We start from the raw sequence: 18,653 nt of genomic DNA, 5'->3' as shown, positions 1-18,653 counted from the left end.
AACTTTAGGTAGAAGAAAGGATGAAACAGAAAAACAGAACTGACATTATTTAAAGGATTTGTCCACAAATTTTTTTAAAGACTAGGAAGAATTTGCTTTAACAGCAATAATATTTTTGAGGTTGTTTATATAGGTTTCTTTCTGAAAAAGCTGACTCCTACAGCAGACATATATAAAAAAATAAAAAGAACTTTTTATTTCTTTGCCTTTTAATCTTTATATTACTTTTTGCCTTAAATCATCAGCCTATCCTTCAAACTTTTTTGTTGTCATCAATAGTGGAGAAGAATGAAAATATGGTTCTTCAATATTATGTTCGTTCTTAAGAGCATATTTTTTCAAATATGTTGTATTGCATGACTATTTTCCAGTTTTAGGCTCTTCACAGACAGAAGAAGAAGCCTCTTTGAAGAAGCCTCTAATCCTTTCTTCTCTCATTTCCTCTCTCTTACTGTTTTGACTTCAGAGAGGGAAAGAGGTTTCTTCTTTCACATTTTCCTTGACTGACCCATGAAAATGATGTATGATAGAAGCTTTAAAAAGAAATATGTCTCTTAGTGCCTTTGAAAATTAGTCTCTCTGTTCTTACGGCTGATGTTTTTGTTGCATAGCCATGATCTGTTATGTCTGTTTATTTTGAAGATTCAGTTACCTTCCCTTATTCCACTGCAATTCTCAAAGTCTGGAGTAGAAGCACCAAACTTGAGGAGTGGGCCCATGAAAACCTGAGGAAGTTCAATAAATCCGAGTACAAGGTGTTGCAGCTGGGTCAGGGTGACCCCAGGCAAAAGTATGGACTAGGAGAAGAAGTCATTGAGAGCATCACTGCAGAGAAGGGACTGGGTGTTCTGGTGGGTGAAAAGCTGAACATCAGCCAACAGTGTGTGCTCATAGCTCAGATGGCCAAATGCGTCTCAGGCTGGATCAGGAGCAGCGTGGTCAGCAGGCTGAGGGAGGTGATTCTCCCCCACTGCTCTGCCCTTGTGATACCCCACCAGGAGTGCCGCATCCAGCACTGGGTACTTGGCACAAGAAAAATGAAGATCTGTCAGAGTGGGTCCAGAGGAATGTGACAAAGATGTTCTCAGGGCTGGAGGGCCTCTCCTACAAAGGCAAGCTGAGAAAGCTGAGGTTGTTCAGCCTGGAGAAGAGAAGGCAGCAGGGACACCTCATTTTGGCCTTCCAGTACTTACAGTGAGCTCATAAAAGAGAGGGGAAGGGATATTTTATATGGGCAGATAGTGATAAGACAAGGGATAACAATTTTAAATTAAAGAGAGAGATCTTTTCTGCTCTAGAAAGGAATGGAGATCCTCCATTACCTGTAAATTTCTAAATATGAACAAATAGGCTAAGTAGAGCAGGCAAATTCACATCTGACTGTAATATGTATAAATTCAAGTCTTCTCAGCGCAGTTATCAAAACAGTCTGGTTCACCACAAGAACCTGTTTACTTACAGGAACTGTTATGAATCCATGTTATAAATCTGGATTTGTGCTTGTGAGTCATCTTCAAAGCACCATCAGCTGATGTTTCGAAAAGAATGTTGTTACTACGTCATATTTACTTAAAGTCAATTTAATTTTAGTAGAACCCATACATTTCAATGAAACTGCTTTTATTGCATTTGATAGCCATCTGTCTTGAAATGCATATTGGTCTTTAGAAATCCTCTGATAGCAGTAGGATTTGAGACCAATAGGGATCCAAAATCTGAAATTCAAAGCCACTGATACTGAACAATTTTGATACCTATTGATAGGCACTGATACCTTTCAAATTTGATAGGCTACACCCGTAGGTCATAGAATTATATAACATAGAATCATAGAATGTTAAGGGTTGGAGGGGAGCTTAAAGATCAAATAGTCTCATCCCCTTTACCCTTTGCCCTTTCCCACTTGACCAGGCTGCTCAAGGCGTTGCTATATTCTCATTTCAATAGGCATTTATTTCATTTGGTATTAGAATTATTATTTTCATATTGGTACAAATCAAGACCTAAAGATAAAAAGACCTTTCAATATTTGTAGGCTTCAATATCTACCAATTCTACAGAATTTTAGTGATTGCTATGTAATGTACTAGAATTAAAAATAATACTCTGTGTTCCCCAGCTAAATAGTGCTGCAAATTGTTATTTCCCCAAAACTGAAGGGCTTAAAAAAATTGTGGGAAATAATGAAAGCTACTCTTAGACTAAGAAAATTACAGAATATATTCCAGTTAACAATAATGTTTTCATGAAACATTATTATCTAAGTGCATACTAATTTCCTGAATAATTGTTAAAAGTCATGTAACATGTAATTTTAGTATAATTATCCCCTGATCACTCCATTACTTTTCATCCATTTTGTATGTGTATAGGTAGACAGAACAATTATAAAGTTATGAGAGAGTTCATGTTGATTTGCACAGCTCTGATTCAAAGCAGAGCAAATCCCAGATGGGCAGCAAAAAACTGCACTGTGGCAAATTAAAAAAAAATGTTTTAACTTCCATTTTTTTTGCCCTACTTTTTCTGAAAGCCTGTAAATTAACTGCTACTTACAGTTTTAATACAGAGAAAAGAATTTGTTATCCACTTAGCAGTGCTACTCATCTCTGCCAGGGAAAATATCAATGCTAGTGCACTTCCACTAAAAAGCACTCAAGAATTTTTTTTACAAAGCCAACAACTAAATCAGAAACAATTTAGCTTTGATCTAAAATCCAGCACTTGTATATAAGAGAAATATAACTTGAAGGTTACTAATGCATTTTCTATGTTACTTCTATTTGTATAGAAATAAAAATAAAGTCTCTTCTTAGCAAATGCACTTATTACTTTCTCCTCTAGCTGAGTCATTTTCAGGAGGACCTTAATTTCTTGCTATTGTTAAGGTTTGCATTTTCTGGGCTTTATTGACAATGTTTCAGTGAAATAAGAATGAAATAACACAAACTAGCACTCACTAGTTGTTTTGTAGGCAGTGATATTGTTCTTTTATACATAATTAGAACTTGTTACTGAGATGCTGAAAAAGACCTAGAAAGTCTTACATACCGAGATATACAAGACAGTGAGAGAACTGGGTCCTAAAAAATGGGATCTTCCACAACTGCAGGACTTTATAGGGGCTCAGCAGGCTTCAGGCTGCAGTCAGCTCCCAGGCTATATCTTGGTATGCATGTATATTATTCACTAAAATAATTGTTTTGTTTCCAAATAACCACTGAGTTGTGGAAGTATTTTCTTTCTCTCTGTCATTTTTTTTAAGAACTGCAAAACTGCATATGATTGAAGAGAAAGGGCTGAAATCATTTCTTAGGACTCTTAGAGTCCTAAATCTTGACCTGGGTTTTTATTAGGATGCACTTCACCATTTTTGTTTATTTCACTGTATATATTATTCCTTTTAATTAAATTGTGTGATTGATAAAACTTCTCAGCTTGAAGGTTTTGGCTCCTAATATGTTACAGGAAATGTAACTTCCTTCACATTTTCCCCTCTGCTTGCATGCTGACTGGAAGATACTGTGTGTAGTGTCCCCGATTTACAGACTGAAGGCATGCTTTGATCCTGGGTCTCAGCTGTGGCACCTCAACAGGGACGTGCCAGCAGGCAGCAGTGCCAGGCACTGCATTCACACAGGCTGTACAGAGATTTTCAGGCTGCTTCCATGAATGTGCTGGGACATCAGGTATAAGCCTCAAGTCATCATGAGCTCAGCAACTCAGATCAAGATGAGATCTGTAGTCATCTTCTCACAAAACCTTTTCCTCAGGATCCCTTTTATGTTGAGGCATCATGGAGGGAATGTGCAGACCAGTAGTTAACTATGTTTCCTAGGAAATAACTTATTCTCTGTGGTTATAACAAGATCATCAGGGCTGGTCTCTGCAAGCTCAGCTAACAGATCTGCCTCCATGCTTAAATAAAGTGAGGTTTGTTTTTTTCTCCCCCTCATTCACCAGTGCCCACTGTGAATTGTACATCATCCTTATTTAAGTTTGTATAAACAGTATCAAGCACATGTGTATCACTTTGAATAGTGAGTAGCCTGCTCCTGTGAGGATGTTACCTGTTACCTATTCCTCTGAAGCATCCTATATCACTCATTTTGTCACTTGTTATTTTTGACTCACAGAGTGCCCCAAGAGCATGGGTAAGTCAGGGGTATGCATATTCTTTATTTTATTTGAACTACTAAAATGTGATGTGTTTTCTCTCTCTGGATACATTACCTGGCAAAGCATAAACAAATCATAACATGAGTATGGTATCTGAATGCCCTCTGTGAGGTTTTCCCATGATGTCAAGGACACCTCTCCATTTTCCTGATGCATTTACAGTTGTTTTAGTTCTATTTGTTATGAGCTGTGGCAAAGTCTGTACAGCAGAATGGTATACAGAATCCAGCACTTGAACATGACTAAAGGAGCAACTGTTGGCTTCAATGACCTGTTATTGAATGGGCATATCTAGCAAGTCCCTTCTGTTTTACAGGTCATAAATAATGCACATCCATCAGGTGCACATTCTCTGCCATTTCAGAGTGAAGTATACATATATGTAATACAGAGCATGTTATGAAAATATAGGCTCTAGTTGACAAAAATGGGTGGTTGTACTGTGCTTAACATCAGAAATCCAATCCAAATCCTGTTTAAGCATGTATGCAGACACCCTTCAGTCTGGATCTGTTTTTGTTGGGTTTTTTTTGTTTTTTTTTTTCCCAGTGGTCCAGATGCATCCAAATGAATACATCAGAAGTCTTAACAATGCACATGGGCATGAACTTTCTAACAGACAAGCCCTCTGAAGCTGTAACAGGTCACACACATCCCACTTCCTTCCATTGGCAAGACGATGTGATGGCTCTGAGCTCAGCAGGCCACAGCCCTCAAGAAAGGGGAACAATTCCTTGAGTTCATCCTCTAGGATCTCCCAGCAAGAAAGCCCATAGGTAATGACTGATTTCCTGCCTTCAGCCTGTTTTCAAGGGAGTGAAAATATATACTTCCTCACCAGAGCTAACACTGAAGGATCCACATGATCATATGAGTTTTGTTTGTTGTTCCAACAAACAAGACTCATATATTTGTTGTGGAGTCTTACTGTGGCAGATATCACTGTGAATTATGGTTACTTAACTGGCACACCAGAGAATTAGCTGCTGTCCTCTGGAGCTTGGGAACCAGCCAGTGTTGGGTGCCATGCAAACACCTCAGGAAAAAAAGTCCCTATAAAAACTACCTCATTCAGTGGGCACAAGTCATGTTACGCCTACAAGCTGATGGCTACAACAGCAGTTTTCAACTTTTAGTGCTCCAAAATTTTTATTGCTAGTTAAGTAAAAGCAAACTGAAGCTTTCATCTCAATGAAGTCTATAATTTTGTGGGACCCAGTGGCTACATTTTTCACACAATTCTAGGAAGGGTATGAAATCTCTGGACAGCACTTATTATCCATTCTCCTAGGCACTCACTCCATATTCTGATAAAGATCAGCCTTGGGCTTTCTGGTTACTGATCTCAGCCAAAAGGCATATCTCTCAGATCCAGCAAGTGTTTCTGCTAATATATTTTCTTTCCAACATTAATACTCTTTCTAATTTCAGCCTCAGGAAGCAGCCATAAATTGCAATCTGTGGCTTTAGCTTGTAAAAGTAGAGTGGACTGTATGAATATGTGTTAGACAGCTTGTCACAGACTGCTGCAAAATCCAATTATTTCTGGGGTTATTATACCTTTTTTCACTATGTCTACTCTAATTGAGGGGAAGGGGAGGGAATAAAGGTTGAATGTCCACCTCAGTGTTAGAAAAACACTAAATCTCAATTAATTAGCTAAGATGCAATCAAGCTTGCCTATAGTATCTAAATGAAATGCACTGTGTAGTTTGAGCTTATTATCTAAACTGATAGGCAGAAAATACTGACGTAAGTCAATAACTACAAAAATTACTTTAAATACAGCTGTGTGTCTTAATTGGGCCAACTTCTGCCTTTTTCATTGGGTGGGACTGTTACAGACTTGTGATTCTGATTCCTCATAGACATCACAACCCTGAGTGTTGGCTTAACCTCCCCACAGAGACCTTCCAGGAGAAATGGGTTTGTACCCTGCAAAGGGAAGGTACAGCCTTGCACTCAAGATGGGACAGAGATGATGATGGCTCAAGACCAGGATACCAAACCAAGAAATCATTTTTGGCTTTCTCCAGGCACAGTGCAGCCTTGTGGTCTCTTGCTTAGGGTCCTGTCCAGATACATGGAGTTTTACTCTGTCTCAAGTCTTAAGCAAATCAATTGAGAGTACATAAAGGCAGGATAGAAAACAAAAAAAAAAAAATCACTGAGCCTGCTGTTTAGCAAGTCTGATAGAAAAAAAAAAGGACAAGCTCTTTTTCTGTTTTTAACTTACAACATTCTGAATTAATTCCTAAACACATGGAGGAAGGTATTGCAGTCCATACAGATAGATTTAAGGAACAAATCACACTTTAGTATACGTAGTTTACTATGTGCACTGGTATTGTAAAATCTCAGTTATAACTATGAATTATTTGCTTATTGTGGCTCCTTGGAATTTATGGGACAAAGATCAGGTTTAAACAAATCTTTTTTGATCTTTTAATGAATTTTGTAAAGGCAAAGGTAAGAAAATGCCATCTGTACTTCTACATATTTGATCATTATTAGAATTGAGGGTTTTTTAAGCTGTTGATGTAGAAACAAAAAGGAATTTTTGTTAGCATTAGCTACACAGCAAGTATCAATCCCAGCATTAAATGTTGTTACACAGCTCTCTGATGATAATAACCCTTTGTTTCATTATAGAACTGACATCAGTTTTTCTAAATGATACTAACTGAAAAGTTTTGGAAGCAGTTAGTGTTGAACAAATGGTCTGGCTCTTGGGTGATACTAGTTAATCAGATATAAAGAGGGCTTGAAAAATAGGATAAAACCAACTTAACTTGTAGACTGGATATAAGTCAAATGGTTTTTGTTTGCCCTTTATAGTCTGGAGGAATTTTCTCAGAAACTAGCTAGCTAGATGAAGACAGAATACAGTGACATTTGTCTGGATTTGATGATTGTCTTGAATTTGTATGCACCCCCTTTTTTTTTTTTTTAATTTTTTTTTTTTTTTTATTGTATAGTTCAAGTTTACAGTCCTGAAGCAACTTAAAATCTGGAGCTAACTCTTGATGAGGGGCTACCAAGTCAGCTAATGGCCATGCAGGCAGTCTTGAATTAGCCACCTCAAAACTGAAGGGCCAAGACCAGACCAGGCCTGTACAATTTCTGGTGTGGAGTGGAAGTGGCAGTGGGCAGAAACTGGAATACAGGAGGCTCTGTCTGAACATCAGGAAACCCTTTATTTTACTGTTAGTGTGACCAAACACTGGAATATGTTATCCAGGGAGGATGTGGAGTCTTCCCTCCTTGAAGATACCCAAAAGCCATCTGGACACAGTCCTCAGTAACTTGCTCTAGGTCACCCTGCTTGAGCAAGGAGGTGAGACCAGATGACTTCCAGAGGTTATTTCCAGCCTCAGCAAGTCTGTGATTCCATGAAGAGGGGTAAGGTCTCAGGGAAAGAGCCTGCCTCATTTTATATTGCCTGACAGCTAGAGATATATAATGATGTATCTTGGCATAATCCATAGTTGAGTCTCTTCCTCAGCATTCAAAACTAACTCAGACAGCAACAGGTCTGAAGCATGAGACTTTGGCAGAAGCAAAATTTACTGGCACAAGCAACATCCCAGCAATCTCCTCTCCTAAGCAGTTGCCTGCCATGCTCATGGCTCAAGACAGTCCAGCCTACACATCATTTAGGTTAAGTTCTTACACATCCAAATGCTGTTTCTTCTTGAGTGCATGCCTTTTCATAGCTCACTGAAGCTCTCCTCCAATTGCACATTTTTTAGTAGCTTCAGTGTGTCCTGGCTAAAAGATCTCTGCAATCCATTACTGGATAATTTTATTTGTAGCAGAAACAGAACCAAAAACATATTCCTATGAATGACAAATTTTAAAAACTAGAGTAACTGCAGTGAGTGTCTATCCTGACAAGATTCAAAGGGTTACTAAAGCTTTTCTATACCCTGTAATTGGTATCATACTTTCCACAAGGTCATTATACTGTATCTGTGAAAACTGATTTAGTGGTAGACTTGGTGAGAGTAACAGTTGGACTTGATGATCTTAAAGATCCTTTCCAACCTAAAATCTTCTATGATTCCATGATTTTGTAGTAAATAACAAGTTCCCTTCATACTGAATTCATGCACACTGCAACAACTCCAGTCACAGCACAAAGTGCTGCAACCAACAGAATCTGTTGCTGACATTTTATGGCAAGCTGAGTTCAGATTTGTTGTGCAATGCAAGAAATTGATAAAAAAAAAAGTGATCATTGGGCATATGTGACTTCAAATTGAACTTACACTTTAGAATTTAAAATTCTAAAGAGAAAAAGAGTAAAATCTATGGAAAAATGTCAAATTGCCCAGTAGATTGTTAGTAATTAAATGGTAACACTAACCAATTTCTTCATTCCTTAGACCCTGTGCAAGCTTAGTTTGGATTTCTGACAGCTATTTTTTCTGATGATAACAGATGTGATAAGAAATGTCCTTAAGATGGTCACATCAAAAAACTTGATGGACCGTATGTGGCATCTGATCTATGCACTTCATCAGCTTGGAACCTTCCACACATCTAACTCAGATACATTTTTACATTGCACTCAGCATTCCTTTCATACAGCAAGAATCTGTGAGTACATCTCAGAGGTAGGAAAAGGGCTAGAAAAATATTTCTGTGCTTGCATTGTCATCTGCTTCCCAATTTCACTCATGCCTCCCAAGTTTGCTTCCACAGACAGCAGTGTCACAGTTTCACAGTGATCTCCCATGAAAGTTCTCACATACTTAATAAATCCTGCCCTTCGATATTGAAGACATTAAATATTTACCTGGGTTCAAAGAGAGACAGGCAAATTAGTATCTTCTCTAAATTCATACAAACCATGGACACATTAGGAAATCCACGTGATATATAACTATCGGTAGGTGAAAAAGTAACTGAGGAAGAAAATTGAGATATGAATGTCCTACTCTTCTGCTCTTCCCCAAACATCTGCTGTTGGCTATGTCAAAGGAAGAGTGGTGGCTTAGCTGGCTCTTTGGTCTGACACACTATGTCTGTATTCATGCTAAAGTGCTTCATTTATTCAAGATATTCCTTACTCATGCACTTTGAATTGTTCCCCGGTGAATATGTAGAGGACCTCAGTGCCTGCATTAGATGATTCAAGTTTGGAAGTATGCCTCTTCTGCAGGAGCCTTGGGAAATGAAGAGCCATCACAACAGAGGAAGATTTGCTCATTTTGGCCTGTCAGGTGGATGAAAGTATGCAGGAAATTATTTATCCTGGCTTTTAATTGCTGGCATGAGTTCTTCCTTCCCCTTTCAAGTAGTCTCATCCTCCTCTCTTTGGACCTGCTGTCAAGGAGTATAGGATGGGGCCTGAGCCCTGGGTCTGCTTCTGTGAGTCAAAGCTGCAGAACCATTACCCATCAGAGCATCACCAGACCAGGGGCTGTGATGTGTCTTGCCTCTAGCCAGTGCATCAACTCCCACATCCAGGTCAGGAACAAGTTCCCTCAGTGATACAAACTGATAAATGTCATCTCCCCTCTTTGAGGCTACACAACAATGAGCCAAAGTTTTCCAGCAGTGGAAATTCAGATTTAGATATCTGAATTTGAATGTTTGTGACTTGGTCCTTTACAGGAACTATCTGTAAGCAAATTAATTCAATATTCAATAATAAAAAGTTACCACCTGAACACAATGAATAGGAAAAATTTAACCAAGATTACTTAGATGACATTATGCTGGGAATAAAATTCTGCTCAATTGTGATTTGTTTGTTTAAATAGAAAGACCTTTAAATCATGGTTAACCTGATTCATGATATAAATTCAATTGGCTATCTAAGCACTACAAAATGTCGAGGCAGGCTCCAAACATCCCTGATGTAGTTTCAACCATGGATTGCTATTTTTTTCCCTTAAGTAAAGGTTTCTTTTTAAAAATTGCTTTCCCTTTGATTGTTTATACCTACAGAGATCCTATTTTCATGTCCATTGCTGAATAAAGAAAGTGAAAAAAAAAGGGCCAAATTCTCATATTGGTAGCTGGGATTTCTTGGGGAAAGAAAAATATGAAAAACAAAGGTAGAGAGATTTCTCATGAGTATTGAAAAGGGTAAAACATTAATGGAAATCTGACAATACAGTTCTCTGAAATTGAAAACTTCATTTTCTAATGGTAGTGTAAGTTCCCTGAGGGGATGAAGGACTTGCTTTTGCACTACAAAAATATTCACAAGTAGTCCTGAAAGAGAGGGAAGGGAAAGAGGGAAGGGGAAAGGGGAAAGAGGAGGGGAAGGGGAAAGGGGAAAGGGGAAGGGGAAAGGGGAAAGGGGAAGGGGAAGGGGAAGGGGAGGGGGAAGGGGAAGGGGAAGGGGAAGGGGAAGGGGAAGGGGAAGGGGAAGGGGAAGGGGGAAGGGGAAGGGGAAGGGAGAAAAATGTTTCTGTTTAGATATGTGAAGAGCAAAGGACAAACCAGCTCCTGGTTTTGACAGATCACAACATAGGAAGAGAGGAAGAAAGGGGGAAACAGTTCTTCAGCTCTCCTGGAAACATCTATGATCAGGTTGCAGCATGAGACATGGAGACTTTTTCTTCTCTCTCTCTTTCGCTGGACACAACAAGCAAACCAGTCGCCTGGAGAGAAAGATAATATGTATCACCTCAATAAACTCTGAGCTTTTTACCCATACTTATTTAGTTTATTCAGTTACATAAAGTAATGCTTATTTTTAAGTCATCTGCAGAGTATTTAAGCAGAGCCACAGCTCTGGACAGCCTTAGGTCTCATGCTACCTCTGTATAAACTGGAAAATAAGAATAATGTGTTGTTTTAATATATTTAAAAGGAAGAGGAAGATGAAGGTGTCTGTTTCTGTGGTTTCTTTGAGACAGCCCTGCCACAACCTGGACTCTGCAAGGGAGACAATGGCTTGATTGCAGAAAAAAGTGGGTGATTCCTGCTGAGATTACTGCTGTGGCCAGTTCACAATAAATGTCACTGAGGTCAGCAAGCAGGCATGAGGTGGTGATCACTTTCAGATGCCACTGACCTGCCTGGATCCTAGCCAGATACCTAGAAATTGAAATTTTTGCAGGATGTTAGCAGTCCCTTTAGCTGCCTTTTACTTAACATATTTCAAGCTGGGGAACAACAGAAGATGAAAAAATCAAAGGCAAACAGATTTTGCAGGGATGATAAAGAAAGAAGCAAGAGCGATGGGAAATTGGGTTGGTAGGTAAATGATGTGGAGAGATATAGATCTCGAAAGGATTAATTTCAGATGTTTGTCAGTCACTGTTTTTGGTTTTGCACCCATCCCACATAGTTTTAATATCAAAAGATCACAGGCAGTGTTTGGTTCTCAAATATATAGCATTTTTGGATTTTTTTTAAATGCAGCTGATTGTCTGATTCACAAAGCAAAAGACTTTATTTTTTGGTTGGCAATTAGTAGTGCTGTGGTGAGTCACTCCTCTACTGGTGCTTCACTTGCTCCCTTTCTTCCATAAATGCTTCTAAGAATAACTGCTATAGAAATAACTTTCATCTAGGGATATAGCCCAAAATAGCAAACTCTATCCCTAAAAGTTATCAGACTGATTAGTCATTCGCAGAATATTAGACTGGAAATAATAAAAGCCTGAAAGTAGATAACAAATATGTTTCTTATTAGTTTATTTTTCACAATGATTTATGCTTTAAAAGTGCAACAATTTCAGTAAGTTCGTGTTTCCATAGAAAGGAAGTAGAAGGAGGTTGATTTCCTTAAAATAATTTAACACCTTGCTAAAGTCACACGTTGGAAACATTGTGCTTACAAGCAAATCATTCTGTCAGAAATAAAAGATATAAGTTTCATTACGTCCTAACCCTGCTGGTGGTTTTTTTTTTTTTTGGTTGTTGTTTTTTTTTTTTTTTGAAAGCAGTACATGGGCCAGTACATGTATTTTCTCTTTGCTGAATTTTACGGACAGCTATACTGCTTTAATAACTCATCACTCCAGTGACACCAGCAGAACTGGCATAAAAATTTTGCCTGAAAATCTCAACACACAAGCCCCTTTTCAGTATAGTAGGAATGAGGGGAGGACAGAAAGTGCTTTGTGTAGGTGAGAGAATAGTGCCCAATGGACTAAACTTCTGAATTCAGCTCATCTATATGTAGTTTTTCATGATCCTGTGCAGTTCAGTGGGATGGTCAGTTTCTTTCGATTCTGTGCTTTAGATATCAGAGTTGATTTGTTATCATGATGTTTGGCAACTGACTAATCTCCAGGGATTTAAATCAAATGACATTTTATGTGGCACTTTATGTAGCTCCTTTGTAAGGCTTGAAGGCATATAATAGGCACAGATTATTTATTTAGTCAACCAGTGACTTCAGAGTTCTCTCCCCTTCATCTGTGCTCCCATAAATAAGAAGCCCACATTATGCCCTCATGTGCACTGGGGTCTCAGTTCACCTGTGTGTGAGTTTAGCTCTCCCTTCTTTTACAAATAGCTTCTCAAATCCAGACATGGCGTAGAAATAACCCCATCCTCATCTTAAAAAAACCAAACAAACAAGCTGTGTAGGTTATAAAAAGTAACTGAGTCAAAGCAGCTGATGCCATGAGAAAAGCCCTTTAGACAAGAGGAGATAGAGAAGGGGCAAATGAACAAATGTGGGCAAATGCACAATGAAGGATAGGGAGTGGGTCATGACATTTTCCCTGCCACCTATTATCTACAAAATGTGTGTCATGTTCCCAGGAACTGAGCAGGGGGGGAATCACAGCAAAGAAAAAGATACACTTCTGAGTTATTTTTCTGTCTCAGTCTCCTCTCTGAACATACTCTGTATTGTTGACCCACTTAGGATGGCTAAGGGTGGCAGCAGCACAAGTTGTCATGAATTGCTCAGTTCACCATCCCGCAGCTTGCTGTCCCCTCAGGCATGCTTCAGACATAGGCTGGCACCATCCCAGGCAGGATGAAAGCTGAGTTTAATTTCTAACATAATGATTTATTCATTGTAGTATTGGACAGTGGCACAGATTGACAAGCCTGAAGTTCGCACCTTGTGGTGTTTTTGAAGGCAGGTTTAGAGTTCTGTGCTCCTTCAGCTTGGCAGCCTTGTTCACTGGTTTATATGCTCAGCCAGGCTAGCTGATGATGGCTTCACTTTGGTGCTTTGCCTCTTGATTCCTAAATCACAGTGCCTGCTGCTATGGCAAATTCTGATACGGTGTCTCCTCACAGACCAAATGTGGTGCTGTCCTCACTGTTTCTTCTGTGTAAGTTCCTGATACAGGAATGCATGCAATTTTGAAAATTAAGGACTAGTAGGACTGTGATTAGTAGGTGATGATTCTTCCAGAAAATTGAAGTACTGGTCACAGCAAGGGCACATAAGAGCAGCAGATATGCTATGATGCTAAAAAACATTATGATTGGACAAATAACATTTGTTTGAGGTGCCAGTGGTATCTGTCCCAATTAGGATATATTGGGCTATATCTAGGGAGTGAAGGGAAGTACAGTCAAGGTCATTCATTCCATCAGATTTTGTACACTGGCTGTATAAAGTAGAATTAATAGGACTGTGAAGCGCTGTATCACTGTTACCATTTCATCACAGTTCAACATCTGAAAACTGGAAATTAAGACCTGTCTCTGCATTATCCCTGGGGTCACCACTGACATATTTATTCTCTTTTAATTAGTCACAGCCAACTCCAGACTGGGTCGAGGGAGGCTGCAAGGGAGAATCTCAGAATAAGCATTTAAATCCTGCCTTACTGCAAGGGGATAAACAGAAGGGTATCTTTGACTCTCTGACCTCCAGCACTTGTGTGGACTCTCCTAAGCATTAATTCCCACTACAGCATTTGCTACAAAGGGATACACATACTATTAACTCTCAAAGAGAGAAGGCAATCTGGGAGTGACAACAGAACATGTATGTAGTTATGTAGTTTTATGTGGGAATCCAGGGCTTCCCTCTGGCTGCCCTGGCAGGTCTGGGACCCTGGCAGGGGGTCAGGAGCCCCTCTGTACAGAGCCCCGAGAGACACTGTCTGTGATCTCTGTCCATGGAAAAGAGTTTTCAATCTTACAGGATGAATTACAAGCTCTGAGTGTTTGATATAAGTAATATATAAGTGCGGTAAGGGTGCAAAAAAAAAATTTTAGGATTCTAGATTAGGAGTTCAAAGGGGACAAGATGGAGGAAATTGGGTGTGTCTTGCCCTTTTTCTCCTTCTTCATGTCCTCCATGTTTCACTGTGGTGTTGGCATTTTTCTATTGGTTTAGACTGGGGACACACTGTTCAACGTAGGTGACAGATATTGGCACATTATTGTAAATACAGCACAGGTAGTTTCTGGTATATAATGTTTGTAACATCCCACTGGGAGCAGAGCCCCGCACGCTGCCCTGCAGGACAGACCTGTGGCAGGGCAGCAGAACATGTTAGAGATAAGCAAGAATAAACAACCTTGAAAACAGCACAGACGAATTATGGCTTCTTCTTTGGCAGCAGGGATGAAAGACAGAGACTTTTTTCAATCTCGGAATCATCAATACCACAGATTCCAACAGTTTTATTTTTTGTTTCAGAAAAAGTAGGCCAGGCTGGGTATGGATACACTGCCCCTTCCCATTCCCACTATTTTCATGGGAGGTTCCCCTCACACAGTCAGGCACAATTCCACTCACAGGTTTGTACTCCTGCAGAGGTCTGAGGCTCCTCTCAGCCAGTGGCAGACAGATGTGTCACACAGCTCTCCATGTCACCATGCCTGCAGTGAGGAACCACAGCACCAACAGGCCATGAAGGGGAGCAGCCTTTGCAGTTGGCACAGCAGGTGCTGAAAAGGCCATTTTGCTCACATTATTGCATTCATTAAAAGCTCATCCCCAGTAATGATATCATATGCAGACACTTCACACTCTGGTGCAGGGGAAGGGACAGGGGAATACATAAAAGATATTGAAAACCTCTATGAATTTCTGCTAGGTGTGGCAAGGAGGGGACCAAGTGGAAACTTCCCTCTCTGCTTTCCTCTGCACAGAGGAAAAAATTTAAGGAAAAAACCCCAATTAAGCACTATAGTGATTTGCAAAGGTAACTAGAACATGGCTTTGGTTTATACCCTCAAAAAACAACTAGAATAGGAATTTTTAACCAGTTGGAAGAGGGAGATAATGAACTACTGCTGTTGTCTGAAAAGGACTAGCAAGGTTTTTTTCATTTTTTCTTATTGACAGTGTTTCTGTCCATTTTATGTTCACTTCCTATAAATATTCTGGCAGAAAAAGTTTACTGTCAAGAATGTACTTCAGAACAGTCAATATTTAAGATTTTTTAGCAGATTTGGAATCCTTTAAATTTCTACCAAACACTTTCACAGACACATAATTATTTAGTAGTGTCACAGAAATACCAAAATACCATGTGAATAACACATGAAATCCAAACTGATTTGATTGAGGGTTTTTTTTTTTTTTGTTTTATTTTTTAAAACCTACAGAAAGATGCTCACAACCAACCAACAGTTTTTGGAAATTATACTCAGAGTAAGTTAAAATTAAAAATAAGGAAGGAATATTCAAGCAGATTTGTGGATAGGAAATAAATGGACTACATGTCCAAGTTAACTATTTAAATTTTTATTGCTGGACATTTAGTTACTAAATTTTCTGGTATAACTATAAATCTATTAAGTAACCCTGTCCCAATATGTTATGTATTTTGAAATTATTCTTCCCAGTGTTTATCAGAGAGATTTTTACTTAAAAAGAAAGCCTATAAATGAATGCAGGGGAAAAAAATTAAACCCCATAACAATTTTAGTGACATTATTTTTCATAATTTTAAACAGTGACTTCTAAACTGTATTTTTTCTATAGTTGTGTTACCATTAAACAACCTTATCACTGCTATTCCACATGGTGCACTGGACAGCCTACACTCTCTGTGGGTTGTTTCCTGACCTTATGTGGCTTCTAGTGGTGTAGGTCTATCATCCTCTTATCTCATAACTGAGTGCAGGCCTCATAGCAGCAGTGCTTCCTTTGGCAAACTATTGATCATGTCAGTCCTTTCTCCCTTCCTCCCTGTTCCCTTCATCTTTCTGACCTTTTTACCAATTTATTTGTTTTTTTGTTTTTTTGGTTTTTTTTTCCTGCTGTATTAAAACATGTCTGAGCCTGTTTATTTCTTTCTTATTTTATGACTCTTCCTGTTGAGTTGGAAAGTCTTGACAATGCATTAATAGCTACTTTGGGTGAAGAGAGGCTTCTGTACATAATAGCACATCATGCCATTTATGCCAAAGAGGATCTTTGGGGCCCTCTGCAATGTAGCTTTTGTCAGATTATGCAAAACAAGCAAGACAAACAACATACACAATTCTAAAACACATGTGGCTTGCACCTAAGTCAAGTTAATTCAATTATAAGTTAATTAATTGAAGCTGCCGATTTAAATAAATATATAGAAATTTGAAAAAAACCCAAAAAATCAGTTCTATCTTCCCACACTCATGTTCCATAAATGCAGACTGTATTGCATGCTACTTTTCTGGCAAATAGCCTGGAATTTAAAATAATATGTGAGTTGCTAATTTATTTGAGGGTCTAAAGATCCATTTAGGGGGCTGTCTATTGAAACACTGCACTTATCCAACTGGTCTGTAACTAAACTGATTAACTGTGTACAGTGCATACAATGACAGTGCTGAACACGATGAATTTAAAGAAGCAGCCACTTTGTAGCAAAAATTGTGGGAGGAAACTAATACAACTTTGGGATGAATAGCAGAAATTTATTGATGTGATTTCTGGTCCAAAAGTTTTTATGACTATTGAAGCTCTTTGTGCTTTTCTTCAGGTTTCCAAAAGGACAAAAACTTTAAACATAAGTTCAATTTCAATCTCTGTTTGACTTCCTCTCTTAAAACAAGAAAACCAAACCTTTTTTTCAGTTTCACATTGTACTTCACACTTTGCTGTGAATTTTCCCCTCTCCATATTTCTGTCATTTTCTCTGTGTGATTTTGGCCTGGGTTCGAGGGGTTAGAGAAACAACTTGAAAAGAAAATCTTAGGTAAGCCAGACTGCCCCAAATAAATTCTGTGCCCCTTCTCCACAGGGAGAAATTGAAGGTCAGAAAAGAAGTTTCTTCTGATTTTCATCGAAGAGGATAATAGAATAATTTAGGTTAAAAAAGACCCTTGATAACATTGAGTCCAACCACAAATGTAACACTGTCAAAACTTTCACTAAACCATGTCTCAAAGAACACACCTATGTGTCTTTTAAATACCTCCAGGAATGGTGAATAAACCACTTCCTAGGGTAGCCTGTTCCACTGCTTGACAACCATTTCAGTGAAGATTTTTTTTCCTAATACCAAATCTAAATCTCCCCTGGTGCAACTTGAGGTTATTTCTTCTCATCCTTGCATTTGTCACTTGGCAGAAGAGATTGGCCTCCACCTGCCTACAGCCTCCCTTCAGCCTCCCTTCAGGCAGCTGCATGGTGCGGTAAGAGTTCCATAAGCCTTCTTTTCTTCAGGCTAAACAACCCTAGATTCCTCAGCCACACCTGATAAAAACTGTGCTCCAGAGGCTTCTCCAGCTATACTGCCCTCCTCTAGACTCACTCCAGCACCTCAATGTCTTTCTTGTAATGAGGCATCCAAACTTGAATACGGAATAGAGAATTCAAGGTGTGGCCTCATCAGTGCTGAGTGGAGGGGGATGATCACTGCCCTAGTCCTGCTGTCCACACTGTTCTTGATACGGGCCAGGATGACATTGGCTTTCTTGGCCAACTGAACACCTTCTGCCTTACAGTCAGTGGCTGTCAATCAGCTCCTTCAGGTCCTTTTCAACCAGGCAGCTTTCCAGCCACTCTTCCCTAAGCCTGTATTGCTGCACAGGGTTGCTGTGACCCAAGTGCCTTATCTTGTTGGACTTCATACAACTGGCTTTGGCCCATTGATCCAGCCTCTTTTCCCTCCAGCAGATCAACACTCTTAGTGTCATCTGCAAATTGACTGAGAGCACACCTGATCCCCTCACCCAAATCATGGATAAAACCATTAAACAGTAATGGCTTCAGAACAGATTCCTAGGAAACACCACCAGTGACCATCTGTGTTTAAGTGCATTCACCATAATTCTCTAGCTCAGGCCATCCAGACAGGTTTTTATCCCATCTAAGCTATGAGCAGACAGCTTTTCTGTGACAATACTGTGGGAAACAGTGGCAAAAGCTTTACTAAAGTCCAGGTAAACAACAGCCACAAGTCTTTCCCTCATCCAAGTGGATTACATTCTCATAGAAGGAGATCAAGTTAGCCAAACAGGATCTGGTTTTTCTCTTCCTCTCCAAAGTAGCTTGTTGCCTTATGTCTTTTTGACCACAAAATTAATTAATTTAGAGCCTGACTTCCTACCATATTGCAGGTAGGAATGAGAGCTCAAATATTTCCTAA

At 39.2% G+C, this 18,653-nt stretch overlaps 1 protein-coding gene across 1 annotated transcript in view; it reads left to right on the top strand.

Moving 5' to 3' along the window:
* The window catches only part of QKI (QKI, KH domain containing RNA binding), a 478,774-nt gene extending 462,478 nt beyond the window's left edge, over nucleotides 1-16,296 (top strand). The window contains exon 20 of the transcript XR_012054688.1: nucleotides 10,658-16,296. The gene's annotated coding sequence lies outside the window, so the exon portion shown is untranslated. The remainder of the gene's footprint in view (nucleotides 1-10,657) is intronic.
* The last annotated feature ends 2,357 nt before the right edge of the window (nucleotides 16,297-18,653 follow it).

This window comes from Taeniopygia guttata, chromosome 3 (genome assembly GCF_048771995.1).
Source record: "Taeniopygia guttata chromosome 3, bTaeGut7.mat, whole genome shotgun sequence".
In the NCBI taxonomy this organism is placed as follows: Eukaryota; Metazoa; Chordata; class Aves; order Passeriformes; family Estrildidae; genus Taeniopygia; species Taeniopygia guttata.
This window is presented reverse-complemented; position numbering and strand designations above follow the sequence as displayed.